Raw genomic sequence first — 16,672 nt, forward strand, 5'->3', positions numbered from 1 at the left:
TGGGGACAGACTGTCTCCTAGATAACTTTTTCTGCTATAGCATCCACAGAAAGGAGAATAACCACAGTTTGAATACTCGTTCTAAGCTGCGTTAATAAAGCTTTATAAGGATACCAATAAAAACCAACATATAGCAGTATTTTATGGAGAAAAAAGAAAGGATGTGAAATGAGAACGTCTAAGTCTGAAAATCTTAGTAATTCTGTGGGGTCTTGCAGAATCAATAGAACTGAAAAAAGTAAATAAAGGGATGGAGGAGTAACGAGGAACAAGGCAATTCACTAATCAGACAAGTTAATAGCACTGCTGTACTTTACATGCAGTGATAAAATGCACTTCAGTTGCAGTTAGCCTGACTATGCTAAAATGTTAGAATTTAGCTCTTTGCTATTTCTGAGCTAAAATCAAACACAATGGTGGGCTTTGTTGATACCTCTGTAGGTCAGAAAACCATATGGCTCAAAACTAAGCCATATAAATAAGGTATTCAAATAACTCTATTTTCTGTTTAGGTAATGTTTGATGAATAATTATAATATTCTATTATTATTATTACTATATTTTACTTCTAGAATAATTACAAAATGAAAATAATATAGAAAAAATTATAATCTACGTAATGTTATTTATCCATAAATATAATTTTTTTGTACTAGTATAAGCTGAGTACATATTATGGAAAGAGAAACTAATAATATCCTATTTATATGATCCTATGTAAAATGAACTACTAAATTCAAAAAATAAGAAAAATTCGAAGTCTTCAAGCCATTTCTGTTGTAGCTGTAAATAGATATTAGTATCGTCCAGATATGGATATTTCAGCCACTCTTTATTTGTCTGAAGATGTGACTGTTCTTTCTAGACCTAGAACTACAAATGGTGGTAAGGGTCTTCCATAACTTGGTTCTTGTTCAGTCAACATTCTACATAAATCAATCTGAATCATGAGCTGGTTTACAGAAAATCATTAACACACGATATAGCTATGGTTTATTGCACGCAAAATTCAAACTTCTTCAGTGAAAAAGAATCACCAAGGTTTGTGGACTGACCGAAACTGTTTTCGTGCTTAAAAAGCAAACCTGTTGAGAAAGTAATATGTATTTTAAAGAAAAAAAAAAAAAAAAGAGAGAAAAAAGAGCACCTGAAGCCTTACTCTCATTTGTCTTAAGCAACAGAAGTTGCATATGCCTCATAGAAAAGCATGAAAGCTTTTGCTGACACATCACATTTCTTTTTTTTTTTACCTGTGAAGAACATAGTTAAACCTAGAGATTTTTCCCCTAATGACTGAAGTATAAGAAATAAAACAAAAATCTATTTTCTTTAAATACACTGGGAAACTGCTGAAAGTTCAGCAAGACAAAGGCAGACAGCTCTATTTTTTTAACCAATTTCAAAATTTCAATATTTTGTTTTGCTTCACATTAGAATTATCTGATTTAATGAAGTATTTCATACTTTTGCAATTCATACTGTGTCAAATATATTTTATTCATGCCAAGACTTTAACGCAAAGTTTTGGATTTTGTGAAATTGTTGTGGATAAAACGCAAAAGGGAGTAAGGGAAAGAGGAGCATTTGTCTGGCACACACAGACTGGCGTAACAGAGAGGCTGGGGGCAGTGGCCAGGTATGAGGGAAACCCAGATTTCATGTACCTGTTCTGTTCAGGGACACGAGCATGTCTCCTATATCCTTGCTAGGTCCCAGCGCACTGGGCTACAGTGTAAATGTGTTGCACAAAGAAGTCTAAAAAAGGCTCTTTACAATTTCCCAGTTCTGATAAATTTACAAATGGTTCTTTCAACAAAATGACACTCATTCGAGTATGTTAAGGCTACAACTATATGCAAAACTCTTCACTGACAAGACTTTATGAACCAGATATAATTGGAACTACTTGAGAAATTTCCTCATCAACATTTAGATAGGCAGTTTTCAGGACTCAATCACTAGGAGGAGCAAGAATATCTGTGCCTATCACTATGAGAAATTATGTATCATTTAAAAAAAAACCCAAACAAACCAAAAAATAAAACCAATTTTTAATAAACTGTTCATTTGGAATATTCTACTTATTTTTCTGCATTTGGAATATTGAATTCTAATTGTTAAAGAACCTCAACTTGTCAATAATTTAGGCAGAAACATATAGGTCATTGTTTAAATGCCTTTAGTCTTGCACATGCTTGTATACCTTCCTGTTCTCTGTAACGTGGTAACAGAGATTACCATTAAGACATCAAAGGGAAAGAAGAAAGTTAAGGCCATTTCAGTTTTTTGTTCAAAGATACAAATTCTTCCACAGAAGATAAACTCTGAAATCTGAAGCTGCTCCTGAGGCAGGTACAAGCACCAAAATAATATGCCAAATGAGGATTAACATTAATTAACAGAATGAAAAGACTTCCAAAATGGGTAAATGGTAATCCTCATGCAGATTACCTATTTTTAATACTGTTTATTCTATTTCCTGTTTATGTCTTTTTGATCATTCAAATTCAGGTTTGAATGATCAAAAGAAAGATTTTATTTATAATATGTTCGTCTATTTAAAGTGTGTTTGTCAGAATTACTTACATTTTCCCTGACAGATTGCGAGCCATTGCTCCAAAAAATCTCACTCCTTTACAAGCTTCAAATATTGGTAGGAATTTCTGTGTTAGTATTTTAAAAACTTTTCTTCATTAATTTTCAGATTAAATCCTTTCAGGCTCCTCTGTTTTAGTATGGGGAAACATTTTAGAAACACCAAAGGTGGATGCAATAAATGTCCTAAGGGGAAAGAACCTTTCCTCAAATTAGCTCTAAAGTGTACCTGTTCGCAGACATGCTGGTTGATGAGCACACCTTTTCTTGTGCTGGCAAACTCATGACAAAACCTGTAAGAGTACAATTAATGCAGTCCCCATGGAAATAAAAACTGTCAGAGCCTACAGTTTCAGGTTTCTAGATCAGTAACACTAAAGTTCAGCAAGACATTGCAAAGCCATTTGGTCGATACCATTACACAATGATGTAAACTGAAGTTAAACCACAGTTTTAAGAGCTAATCGAAGAATAAGTGGTTCCAGTCTCACTGGAATATGCTATCCAGATTTTGGCCTTGCTTCTACCTTTTAGTAATCAATCAGCATATCTGTCATAACTTGGCAAGAAATTCAGAAAGCTGTGTATTGCTGAACTATATCTTACATTTCCTGTTGTGAAGACTCTGTATCTTCTGTTCTGGGGACATTTTTCAAGCAATTATTAATTTTTAAATCAAGCTCCTGTGAAGACAATTTTTGTTTTAAAGACCACAAATTTCAAGCAAAAGTAAAGCATAAAGATATAAGCAACAGCTCTCTGTTTTCAAGTACTGTACAAAGGTATTGTTGTTACAAGATGAGTTAAAAAATAATCACATGGATGCAGGTGGCATATTTTATTTCCGTAGAGCTGACAGGCACTGATAAAGCAGGATACATGCTTACATGTGGTAAATATTAATGATAGTGTCATTAAATATTGGGTATGAGTAGACAATATGCAGCCAGGTTCTTCAACAGTCTTCAGCTGTCAGTGAAGACAATTCTTTCCTTAAATCTAATTTATACAAATACTTTTGTAAGGACATTGATGTACATTTACTTGAAAAGTCACATTTTGTTTCTGTTATTGTTCTTATGATAGGATTGAAATAGCTGCACTGAACTCAGGGGAGATACTTCAGTTTACAGCAGTTGAGGATGTTGTCCATTTGTTCCAGACTTGCAAACTATTTGTATTTATCCTTCCTAATTGCTTCCAGACCTGTGGAACGATAGAGTCTCTTAATGGTTATGTCTGTTCAGCATAATCTACATGAGACCTTTTAGACTTAGAATCATAGAATCATTTAATTTGGGAAAGACCTTCAAGATCACTGAGTCAACCATAAACCTAGCACTGCCAAGTCCACGACTAAGCCATGTCCCTAAGCGTCATATCTACATGTCTTGTAAATGCCTCCAGCGATAGTGACTCCACCATCTGTCTGGGCAGCCTGTTCCGGTCCTTGATAACCTTTTGGTGAAGAAATTTTTCCTAATATCCAATCTAAACCTCCCCTGACACAACTTGAGGCCGTTTCCTCTCGTCCTCTACTGATTTGTTTTTGTTGTTGTGTCTCTGTATTTATATTTACTGTTAATTATTTTCTTTTTTTTTCCCAGCTATTCAAAGTGGGATCCAAGAAAAAAAGCCGTTGATTCACTTCCTAAACTCTCTTTCTGTGGGTGGATGAGTAAGAGCATTCAATAACATTCAGGAGCTTATCATTCTCTCTCATTGTAATATCATGTAAGTTTGCAGTGGGTGAATAGAGACACACAGAGTCCTCTGCCCTTCCACTTGTGGGAGTGCTTGCAATAAAAACTATGGCAGTGGAATTCTTCCTAAAAATTAATCTAAAAAATTACAAGAGCACCAAAAGTGTTCAACAAGTACAGGAAATGCTCAGCTGCAAATCTTACGAACCACTAGGTCAAACCCAGTTCAGACAGGTATATTTCAAGAATGCTATTCAGTTCCAGGAGACAAATATCTACATTAGTAAAATTATTACCATGGATATGGCTATGTCTAAAGGTAATGGATAAGAAAATCGAATTTTTCATCAACCTGTAGACTATTTGCAAAAAAATTGGTTATGAACACAAAAGTAAAAATACTATATATTCAATTGTTGTTGGTGGTTTTGTTTTTCTTATTCAGTATGAAGGCATAAAGTTCTTATGCTACCACTGTTTGTAGTACAGTCTTCTGATGATGCTAACCATATCTTATACAAAGTTTTCTACAGGCATTGTAAGGCTATTAAAGCCACACAGCTATTTCTAGAAAGAATTAGGAATTTACAGATCATCACCTTTATGCATGATTGTATCCCTTAACCTCATCATTGTCAGTGAATAATTGCTGAAAATACTGAACTTTTTTCTAGCTATTTCCAGCTTCACATGTGACTCAGTGAAATATCAAACACTGAGAAACAAGGCTACAATTGTAATGTATAACAAAGGCCATTTCTAGATTATTCAGTTACTGCATGCCTACCTATTAAAAAAGTTATTTGTAAACCTCTATAGAACATTTAAATTATAACTAAATATACATTTAACAATGAAATAAATATCTTGGTGATCATTATTAGCTAGAGACTATAAAAAACCATCCATTATAATCCATTATTAATTTTGTATGAGCTTAAAATCAGAAAATTAAAACAAAAAATTGATAACAAATTGGTTTAAAGTATTTATGCCAAGTCTCCTGCTTATAGTGATGTAACTGCAACCATCTAATGCCTTTATATGCTGCAGCCACTCCAAAACACTTGACAAACTGAGAGTCAGAGGACTGAAGAGAGCCATGCAAATTAAGCTTAAGACGACTTCTGTCTATACCTTAACCTAAGGGATGTCCAATTAGGTTAGGTTATATGGAGGATGGCCAGTGCACTCCATCTTGCAAAATGTACGTACTAAAATGTTGTATTAACACTTCAGTACTCCTGTTATGGAGAACATTATACAGCCCTACATATGTCTCTGGAAATGTATATTTTATTTTAATATCTAGGGAGTACTTTTCATTTGTTAAGGTTGTGCCAAATATCCCATTAAAAAACCCAAAACCATGTTGTACTAACTTCTCTGTGGCTTCAATAATGTTAATCTACTTTCCAGATTAGTTGTCCATCCACTGAAGTTTATGATGTTAAGATGCACACCTAGCTGAACACCTGGTGCTATTGTCAGTTTTCAACCTATAAAGCATAAAATGACAAGGCCCTTTTTGTTTTGCATTTGGATGTGTAAACACTGCTTAATATTTCTACAGAATTAATAAGCTTTATACAAACTCTGCCTTTATTTTCACTTTCGGAAAATACCCTAAAAATTTACTCTTTCAGTATCATATTTCGTTCCATTAATAATCTGTTTCATCTTCAGAGTCAACAAGAAACTACTTACAGTAGTACTATGTATGTTCTTAAAACAAACCAAGCAAGGCTGTTTGTCTGTTTCCTGAGAAAATACTTGGGAGACATAAATATAATGATCACTGTTTTCTTGTAGAAACCACCGATTACTCAAAATAAATTCAGACTTCCCAAACAATTGGGAATTATTGGATTACTTCAGGCAGATTCTTTCCTGGTGTCATTTTATTTAGTGTCATTAACCTTGTCTGCATTGTGCTGCCTTAAAGCGGTTTCATAATCATTAGAAGAAATACAGTATTTGATAGATGGTAATTTACATTACTATAAATCATATATGATGACTGAACAATCAATGTATACAAAGCACAGCAATTGTTCAGCTCAAAATTGTGAGTTCTGAATGTGGCAAGGACTGCATGGGTACATCCACTGAGAGATCAAGGCTTCCAAAAGGATAAACTTACATTCCAGAAATACATTTGATTTTAGCCAAATACATTTATAGCTTTAATATATTTATAGCTTTTAATGCTGTCCTTATGGAATCAAATTTAGGAGTTACTGCCTCAAAATTGAAGATTTCTGGGTGTTTTAGAGAAAGACCAGGGCTAAAAAAAAGAATTAAATATATTTTTGGCAGACAAAAATCCTTCTATAATTAGGTTTTTTATGTAGAAGGAATCTTTCAACAAAAGGGGCAAAAGGGATATTTTAACAAAAAATTATACACCAGAGACATTCTATTTAGCTAGGAAATTAGAATCGCCTTATAATTTCAGAGTGTAAATAATATTGGTACACAAATAACTATAAACTACATTTATTATAGGATAATCAGTTATTCATAGCAGCTAGATGTATTTAGATATATTTGGATACTGAGGCATGTATCAAACACTACATTTGTGAGTGACAACTGTTAAATCCTAATTAGATAAAGAAAGTCTAAGCTAGCATTTTTCTTTCCACTTAAGAGAACCGTACAAAGTAGAAGGATCTTAAGAACAATTATGTACCTACAGTAACTAAGCTTAGAATTTATGAAGTTGTCTCTCTACTGACATAAGGAGTTTTCTTTGACAAAGAGGTAGCACTTCTCATTTCTGTGAACTACAAGCTCATATCAGTACTTTATTCTTCTATTATCATGTGGACAGTTTAAATCTTTATGCCAACATAAAAAAACTTTGAAGAAAGCTAAGACGCTACTCTTCCCTAACAGATAGGTATTATAAAAGTATGTTTTCTTAACTTCCTTGGTTTTATGAAACATATAATTCATTAATCAAAGACAGGAGCTCCTCAACAAAACACCACAATATGAAAATCTCTATTATGTCAATGTTACCCAAATTTAATATAAGCTTGATACAAGAGAACTGGAGTCTGTGAATGACTACACATTATCAGGATTTTACACAACAGAGGGAATTGTCGTCTGTTTCTAATGGTTTTGTCAGTAGCCATACAGCCTCCGGAAAGTGGTAAGAATGAAAAGGTCCCAAATTCACCGAATCTCAAAAACTTTCAAAGACATATATTGAATGTGCTGATCCTCAGTTCTGGAGGACAAGCTGTTTATATAAAATGCTTTTTAGATATTTTACCTAAAATGAAATTTTCTCAGAAAAATAAAAAAATTAGTTTTATGACAGCAGCTCAGGTAGATGTACAGAACAGCCAGCACACAAGTCACTTCACAGCATAGTGCATTTAAACATATGGCTATTAGCTATCTCAATTAAAAAAACCCCAACCCTAAATATATCTACTATTTAAAGAAATAGCCACTAAATTACCAATTGAGAAATATAATGGCTATAAATAATTCAAAAACAAATTAAATATCTTTTTAATACAAAGAGCATATTGAAAATTAGTCATGGACCAGAATCTGCCTTTAAACTTGAAATGATGGGGTATGTGGGACATGGATGAAATTTGACCACATATGTCAATACAGTCTCAGTGCATGCCAACCCACAGAGTTGAAAGGCATGTAAATTAATTCTGGTATTAAGACCAAAGTTGTCATTGTGTTACTTCAGATGTATGTAGTGCTGAGCATTGCCTCAGACTAGTTATGGAAACAAAAAGGAATTATTTGCTGTCTGTCCGCATCCCCACATCATATAGGGGCGCAATCCCCTGCCCGTGTCCCTAAGCAAAGGTTCATTGTCTTGCCTTGTCCTGGCCCCTGCGGCTGACAGCTTCCTAGAGACCTCTGAGAAAACAGCTTTAAGTCATTGGTTTGCTTTTGGAAAATTCAGTCTAGATCAGAATATAACGGAATTTAGTCGGTGACCTCAGTCTGCTAGCAACAGCAAACAAAAACAAATTTGACATCTCAGACATCAGTCTGGATAGTATTTTATACTCCACAATGCGTATGTTTTCTAATTTTTAAGCTACTCTCAACTATGACTCTCTGATGAGCCCACCCCTTCCTTTCTAACACTGATTTTTGAATCATTTTAATGTACAGTTTTTACTTACATGAAGAGAGGCAGAGGAAGAATTTGGTTTTAGAATTTGCTTTGTCATGAAACTCTGGTAAAAGTATAAATATAGAAATTCCAGATGACACAATAGTCTCAGAAATGCCATTTAATTCCCTATTGATAATTTAATATTTGTTTTTAGGAATATTTTTGCAATATTCCAAAAATTAGTACATATGTTTTCCAAAAAAAAAAAAAAAAAGAAAACCCAAATCAAAAACCATATAAATCAGTACAGGTTTGGTACCACGAATTGCTTTTATTTCTAGATTAGAGGTTCCCAGTTGTGCATATCCTTTCTGTTAGTAACATACTTCATTTTGAGATCATGACAATTACAAAAGATGGAGAGCGATTAACATGCTACAGACATCGGTTAGATTTTAGTTAGGAAATGGGGTCTGGGATATGTTTGCTGCGAAAGAACTATTGAAAAGCTAAGTGTGGTGTAGATGCATGTTTTTAATTTTTATTAGGAATTCTACTGGTGCAGATTTTAAAAATACATAGGAAATAGTAACCACAAAGATAAATGAGATTTTGTGGGAGTGAACCACTTTAGTATAATGCTTTATTAATATCACAGATGTAAAATGCCTCCAGGGTGCAAAGATAGGTATTTAAGCATAATATAAATATTCATACAAAAATACATGTGAAATTGCATTTTCCTCTTCTTTAATTTTACTATAATTTTATTCAGAATTCTGATGAATTAAAGAAGGTCCCAATTTGCACTTCACATGATCTAAGGCAGCACACTGAGGACAACCTTTCCTCCTTTTCTCATTAGATGTATCAAGGGCTATTAAACTAAAAGAAAAATATCTGGTTTCCCCCCCTTCCCCTAATTCCAGCAAATATTAAAAATGCAACTAACTACAGAAATACCTCCCATTCATCTCAATTGGCTGCTAATACTGAAACCTTAGAACGACAGACATCAAAACCTGTTTGTTCTCTAGACGCCATGACTTCCCTACAGCACAGTTTGCGATAAGCTGTTACAAAGACAGCTAAGAACAATTTAAAAACACACATGTGCACAAATTAAGCCAAAAGTACAGAAAGCAATGATGCAAATGCGAAAATATTTTTATTTTAGTCCTCCTAGTTGCCAGATGGTAATTAGGTGGATGCTGTGATGAAAACAAGGAGGCCATCAATCGCTGGAGCAGGTTTTTCAAATGTGGCTTCCATCCAGGAATGGGACAGGACTCTATGGGGACAGTGCAATCACTTAATGCAGATTTTGTTAGTGGATCAGGGCATATGCTTACTTTTTTATAAAAATGAGCAAAGACATATCTGCAGCATGAACACTGACTAGGTTGGGAGATCACAGCCATACACTACATACCAGTGCAAATATTATATTATATTTCTTAGAAAAGCTTTTTTCTTTTGGTTAAAGAAACAAAACCCAACAAAACACAAAATCCTTCAACATTTAAATTAAAACCAATGGATTTGGTGGTTTCCACATTAATCTGCCGCCAGAACCCAGAGGAAAACAAAATGCAAGTAATGTCTCCATGAGCTGAAATGCAATATCTGATATGTAACCGTTGAAGAAAAAGATGATTATGATTAAGAGTGAAATTTATCATTTCTGCATAGCATTTAGCTAGTTCACTATTTCACAAAAATGGCAAGTTGCTCCATGAGCAGCAGGGATAATTAAGTCTGATTTCTTATGGTATTGTCTTTTACACTTATATTCTCAGAGCCTAAAAGGGTTTGAGCTCTCACGGAATGCTCACTCTCAGTAGCTTTCACCCTCCAACTCTCTTTGAGCCTAGCATTCCTAAACCAGCAGCAACCATCCAATAGACTTAAAAGTTAAAGGCAAGACAGACATACTCAGAGTTGCATACATCTCACTTAAGAAAGTGACTTTAAAATGAAAACAGTTTGAAAAAAAGGCTGGGCCTAACCAATTTGTCTTTGAAAAAAAAAAGAAGATTAAACAACAAAAATGGATCAAGACTGTTAGGAAAAAAAATATCACCAAAAATCAAACCAAACAAACCAAACCCAGGAAGAAACAGCTGAAAGATAAAATTTCATCTACACTTTTCTAAACTGGAACTTTTAAGTTCCTTGAGCTCAAATAACTTTAGTTTTAAAACATTCTTCCTTGTCTTTAACAGCTAATATTGGGAAAAACTACAGAGGCATGTTTTGATTCTTTTCATATAAAATTTTATGTCCAGACAAGTCTTCCATGTTTTCAAAAGTTCCAGTGAGCCAAGACTACCAGTTATTCACAGAGCTTTTCACACAGCAGTTGCTGTACCAGTGTCTACATGATCTTGTCCATTTAGTCTGGTATTGGACCACAGTGCTTAAATCTACATTACTACATAGGTAAGTAGTGTCGACCAATAAAAGTAAACCTGTAGGGGAAAATAGCTGAGCAAGTGAATACATTATATGCATTTCAGAGGCTTTGTTTCTTTGAACCAGTGCTAGCTGGGTGCCCTGGGCTGAATGTATTGGGTGTGCTCCCTGCGAAGCAGTTTAGTTTCATCCCCAAAGGGGGATGCTCCCTGAGCCTGCTCTGTAATGCAATGCAAAACATAGTATATAGGGATGACTGGGAGATTTGCTTCAAAGTACGCTCCTGATTTGCACTAACCTGATAATGTAGATGTATTAGGGGCCTGCAAAAAAAGAAGAAACCTCAGTAATGGAGTTTCTAAAACAACCTGTCTTGAGGGAAGTTTTGTTGGTTTTGCTGGGGGAGGAGGGAGCTTAGTTCTTATTGATCTTGATGAGGCTTTGGGGTGATTTGCTAATCTGTCTTTAAAGGTGCAATTTATGGAATTCATTATAATTACCATTATGAATTTTTTTCCCCACTAAAAATGCTTTGCTGATTTTTGGTAGAAAATAAGATCACATACAGCTTTCATCTTGTAGGGTTTCTGCTTCCCTTTTTACAGAATAAATATTCCATTCATCCCTTGCTGATGCTTTCTTCCTCTTTCCATTCTTGATATTTTCATTGGCAAGATTTGGTTCTTGCATGGTATTTTAAAATAGAGTACATTTCTCCAAATTTAGCTTAGTAAGACATTTTTTTCCTCTCTCTCAGATTTCCTACTTTGCTTAGTCTGACTACCATGATTGTTCAGATCTTCCCAGCTGCTAGTCCTTCTAGAAATGGCAAAGCTGACAATGATGAAGACTGTTTTCACAGCTTTTTTTCAAGATTGTGTTTAACTTGAGCAAAACCAGGATAAGCACAACAGTAGGCTCTGAGTTTATGTAATATTTGAGAAACAATGATTGTTCCTCAGAGAGGTCTGATCTCAAAGTACAACAGACAGAATAAATAAAACATACCAGAGTAAATAACAGCATTGTATCCAATTTGTTTCTCATTATAAGAATGAGACTATTCAAAGATTTGAATGCAATAGAAACTTAAGATAACTAGAAACAAACTGTTTTATTCCCATACTCCATCACTAATAAGAGCAACTCTAATTAGTGTTTCTGTATAAACATATATGTTTAAGTTGCAGGGAACCTCCCTGCTGAGCTAATTAGATAACTGTAGAATTTGGTCTTTTGAACAGACGTTTATACTGATAAAACAATCCAGATTCAAAACAAAAAGAATATTGGCACAGAGTGCAGATCAGCATTGCTTGTAAAATCCTATTTTATTTTATATAGCTTATCATTACATGATTTACTAATTAGATTTCTCCAAAGGACAAAGGAACAAGGAGGGTCAAGAAAAGGAACATGCATAATGGTATGAAAGTTGGGAAAAAATAAAAAAAAGGATATCTTATCAAGTGACTTGAGAGAAGATAATGAAAAGTTACCTGAGAGATGGTGATGAACTATACACAGCAAATGTTTGGGGGAAGATCAGAGAGTAGTAACACATAAGGGGAAAAGATACAAATTATATGTTTTTGAAAAGAAGCTAGAAATTGGTAAAATGGAAAGGAAGGAAAAAAAGAGTATATGTTGTGTTAAGAGGACTTCAGCAGGAGTTGTGCTCACCGAAATCTGGTCTGAATCAGACCTGACGATTCAGCTGATGACATATTCAAGGTAAAGGAAAAGAATTGTTTTTGCTCTGCCTCCCATGACAAACTGAGATTGAAAGGAAATAAGAGAAATGAGATATGCTTTACCAAGAGGTTGAAGTTAACCAAAAGAAGAATCTTGGATAATAGTTTTTGACATCCAAGCAATTACAGAAGAATAATGCAAAATTATCAATATTTGATATGATGCCCTCTTCCATGCCCTTTATCCTGTAGTAGGTTTTTAAGATTAGTTTACAAACTAGAAAAAGGAAAGACTGAAAACAACTTTTCTGAGAGAGGGGCAGACATCTGGAATGTTTTCCGGACATCATACAAATTTTTCAAATAAAACTTCTATTTGCTTAAAGTGATAAATATGGCAAAGGCATGTGTTGTATGCTTTTGCATGAAGCTTTTATTGTAAATTGTTTCCTCTATTCACATGTTTAGTCACATACACATACAAATATATATCAAGATAAGGTATATCAAATGCTTTCACATCCACTGAATTCCACTCTGCTTTTTTGTTGTTGTTGTTGTGTTTAATAAATCAAATTTTGCATTAGAAAAGGCCAGTGCTTGTATACTAGACATGAACTCTTGTCTGTCTAACCAAGATCAATGGTTGAATTATTTGTCTTGGCTAGACTGATAGGCACCCTGTTTTCAGTGAACTCACCCTTTCTATACTTATCAGTATGGTTTTAAATAAGATGGTAAATTCTCAGTGCTCCATTTCCTTTGTGTGTTAAGCAGAGATGTTATTTCCTTTCCTTCCTTACCATTCAAGATAGTAAGTAGTGACTCAGCATTGTTTACCATAATTACCTAGAAGATGCTTAAAAACAAAAGCACTTAACAGGGGTAGTGCAAAGTTGCTATGCTAATCTAAGGGAGGTTCAAAGCAGAGAAGGAAAGGAAACACAGAAGTGTGCTTCTCTGCATACTGTAACACACAGGGTCCATTAGGTATAATTTGCAAAGATCAAAGGGATTTTCTAAATCCCTTTCCCATCTTGCAGTTAGAAAGAACATACAGTTATTACTAACTTTCTCTCAAAACTTTGTCTTTTGGAGAGGGTGTCCTTGATACATGGTGACCCTTTTGATTAAAATAATTTGAGAAAACTCATGAAGACAAATTTTTCGTCAGTGTGCTAGCTGTGTATTACACCACAAAACCATCAAACTTGAAGGAAAAGGAAAAAAGAAAAACAGAAAAAGAAAAAACTACTGAATATATTGTCTGTACAACCAGATTAACTACAGTGTGATGAGCTAGAAATGCTAAATATATATTTGTATAAAATTGATATAATTCTTGATGTGATTTATAAAGTAATTGGTCTTGCAAATGACACACGCATTTTACCAACCTGAAAGGGTGGTAATAAATAACTGTTCACATTAGTCAGCACTGCCTTCTTGGGTATACTTCCTGTGTTCCCATGCTTCCTAGCTGAACTTCAAGGAACAGGGGCAGAAAGTCCTAATTCCTAAGGCCTGAAGGGAAGATCTGCAAATCCTTATAGCCAAGTCTGACACCGAGCTCTGTTACTGAAGCAGGGTTCCTAATGGAGAGCAACTACAAAAAGTACTTAAGAACAGCATATGAAGGAAAGACAGACAAATTCCTTCTGAAAAGAAGGTATAGTGATCCAAAATAAGGTCCACTCCAACTAAATGGGAACTGTACCATTTGAAATATTGCAGCACCTCAGCAACAGCCTTGTTAAATGCAACCTATATTTAATGTTTTATATTTCCCTTTGTCACTGACACCAGTTTTATAATCAGAAGCTCACCTTCTTAAACCATTAGAATAAATGTGGTGGTTTGTTTTTTTTTTTTTTAGGTTGAGTAATTCAGAGAAAACTGATAATTCTTATTTATTTTTTAGAGGTAAGCATTCCAAGTAACACAAATCCTAAGATTTGTGAATCTTAGGACTTTAAGTTACATTCCTCAGCAAGAGAGAAACCCTCTTAAGATTCAGCCTAGCAACTGTCGTTGAGGACCATGATGCCTGGATGACTCTCCTCAGACAGGTGTAATTCCACTGTCATTTCTGAGGTCTTGACAGATGTTAGTAAAAGCTAGAAAGAAGAATGCTGTTTTATACTGTAATTTATGTCACAGTTATAAATTAATGCAGTAAGTGATTTACAGTCACTACAACTCAAGAAAATAAGTTACAAAAACATTTTTCTCTGTTAAGTAGACCTATTCAGTTAACAACATGCATAACTGAATTCCGTTTTGTACACTTAGAGTTCAGAAATTTAACCTTGTAAACAGATGGAAACAATCATATATCATATGTGGTCTAAAGCAACTAGAAAAATGAGCTGGTCTGCAGGATGAAAAATCTTGAGAACAACTGATTTGTTACAAGCTCAGTGTTTGAGTACAAACAGTTTCTCAGTGCATGAGGTTTTACTTGCACTGCAGTAGAATTTTCCAATTCCAGCAGAATTAAAAGTGGAATTCAGAATATATAGAGCCTATTTATAATGGGAAACTTCTGGAAGATTTGGAGATTCATCCTGACAGATATAATGAACTAAACGAACTCCCAATACTTTCCCTTGAAAAGTGGCAATTTTCTGGGAGAGCTTCCAGCCTGGAAGGCTTTTTTTCCACCTTGATCCCCCTTTCTCTGTAGGTTCCACTAATCATAGTTAGAAAGGTTATGTCTCTATTTCCTCAGAGAACTAGTTTATTAATGAAATACTTCACAACTTGCTTCCTTTATCCAGTTCAAAGAACTCCTTAAGCTCTCCTAGCTATCAGAAGGATCACAGCAGGTTGTTGAAGGACGCTGTGTAGTCTATCTCTTCTTGCTGTCCAACCTGCATATGCAGGCCATATGAGTCAAACAGAGATGAAGATCTTAATTCTCCATCAGCGACTTAACTTTTACAACCTCACTAAAAGGGAGAAGCTGAGTCAGTGTAAAGATTAAGCAGAACAAGGGAACAGTATGGGAACAGTAAGGAAGCTTCCCAAACCTCCAGGATTAATTAGCAATGAAGGGGCAGGGACAGAAGCTTTGCTTTTTGCCAAATCTCCAAGGATTGGTGAAACACACAGTAGAGTATAGGGCACAGGGTCAAGCACCTATCAGGTGAGTCAGATTATAGTTTCTTCTAGACATTATTTTCTACCATTTACTTTATGCTGCAAATTTAGATGGGAGAAAGAGAGGAAAAGCAAAATCTAAACATGCCAGACCATAAATTGGTAGGAACAGATACCAGACCTACTTCACTTCTCCATAACTTTTTACCAATCCAGTCCAGCCATGCTTTGGAATTACTGATTTATTCCAAGCTCCAGGTACTTATTACCATATTGGTACACAGTGTGACACATTCACACATCCTAAAGGCTGAGTGCTGTAACCACCCAACAAACTTCGATTCCCATAGAGTATGTTGAGCTATGTTTGATTATACCTAATAATAAATCCAGGTTCCCAGGTCTTTTGTTTTATTATTTTTAATCATATGAAGTGTAAATTTGGGCCTAGGGCACCTGCTGATTCGAGGCCTAGTTTGGTATAATATAGCTAGCTCAATTTTACTGAAAAAAATTACCATTAAGGTGCAAGAAAGTAGATAAGTAGGAGCTCTGCAGAGCATCACAAGATTTCTCACCAGGAGCATGACCGCCACACACTAATGCATACCAACTTAGCACCTACTACCTGCTATTATTGGGGAAAAAAAAAATCATTCCTTTACACTCTTAATAAATATCCTTCTTACCAGATCTCTTGTCCATGACAAAAGATGCTCTCATTTAGAGTGATTCAGTGACATCAGTCATACATTAGCAGTTTATGAGTTTTTCTGGTAATCATTTGCCAGTTTGGTGCATATATGCAGCAAAGATGATGTGACCGGATAACATTCAATACGAATGAAACTGCAGAATTTTCAAAATGTGTTTAGTCAAAAGGATACAATGCAGCAATGGAAATGTAATACAGGTTATGCACTTCAACACATAGCTTGTAAATGCCATATCTTAAAGTATACTTCCATAACATTTGCACAAAGCCTTCAGTATTGTTCAAAATATGAGGTTAGGAATGCAAGTTAGTTTAGAGAGTAAGATACTATTACCAGTTG

The sequence above is a fragment of the Phalacrocorax carbo genome, chromosome 4 (assembly GCF_963921805.1).
Source record: "Phalacrocorax carbo chromosome 4, bPhaCar2.1, whole genome shotgun sequence".
Lineage (NCBI taxonomy): Eukaryota > Metazoa > Chordata > Aves > Suliformes > Phalacrocoracidae > Phalacrocorax > Phalacrocorax carbo.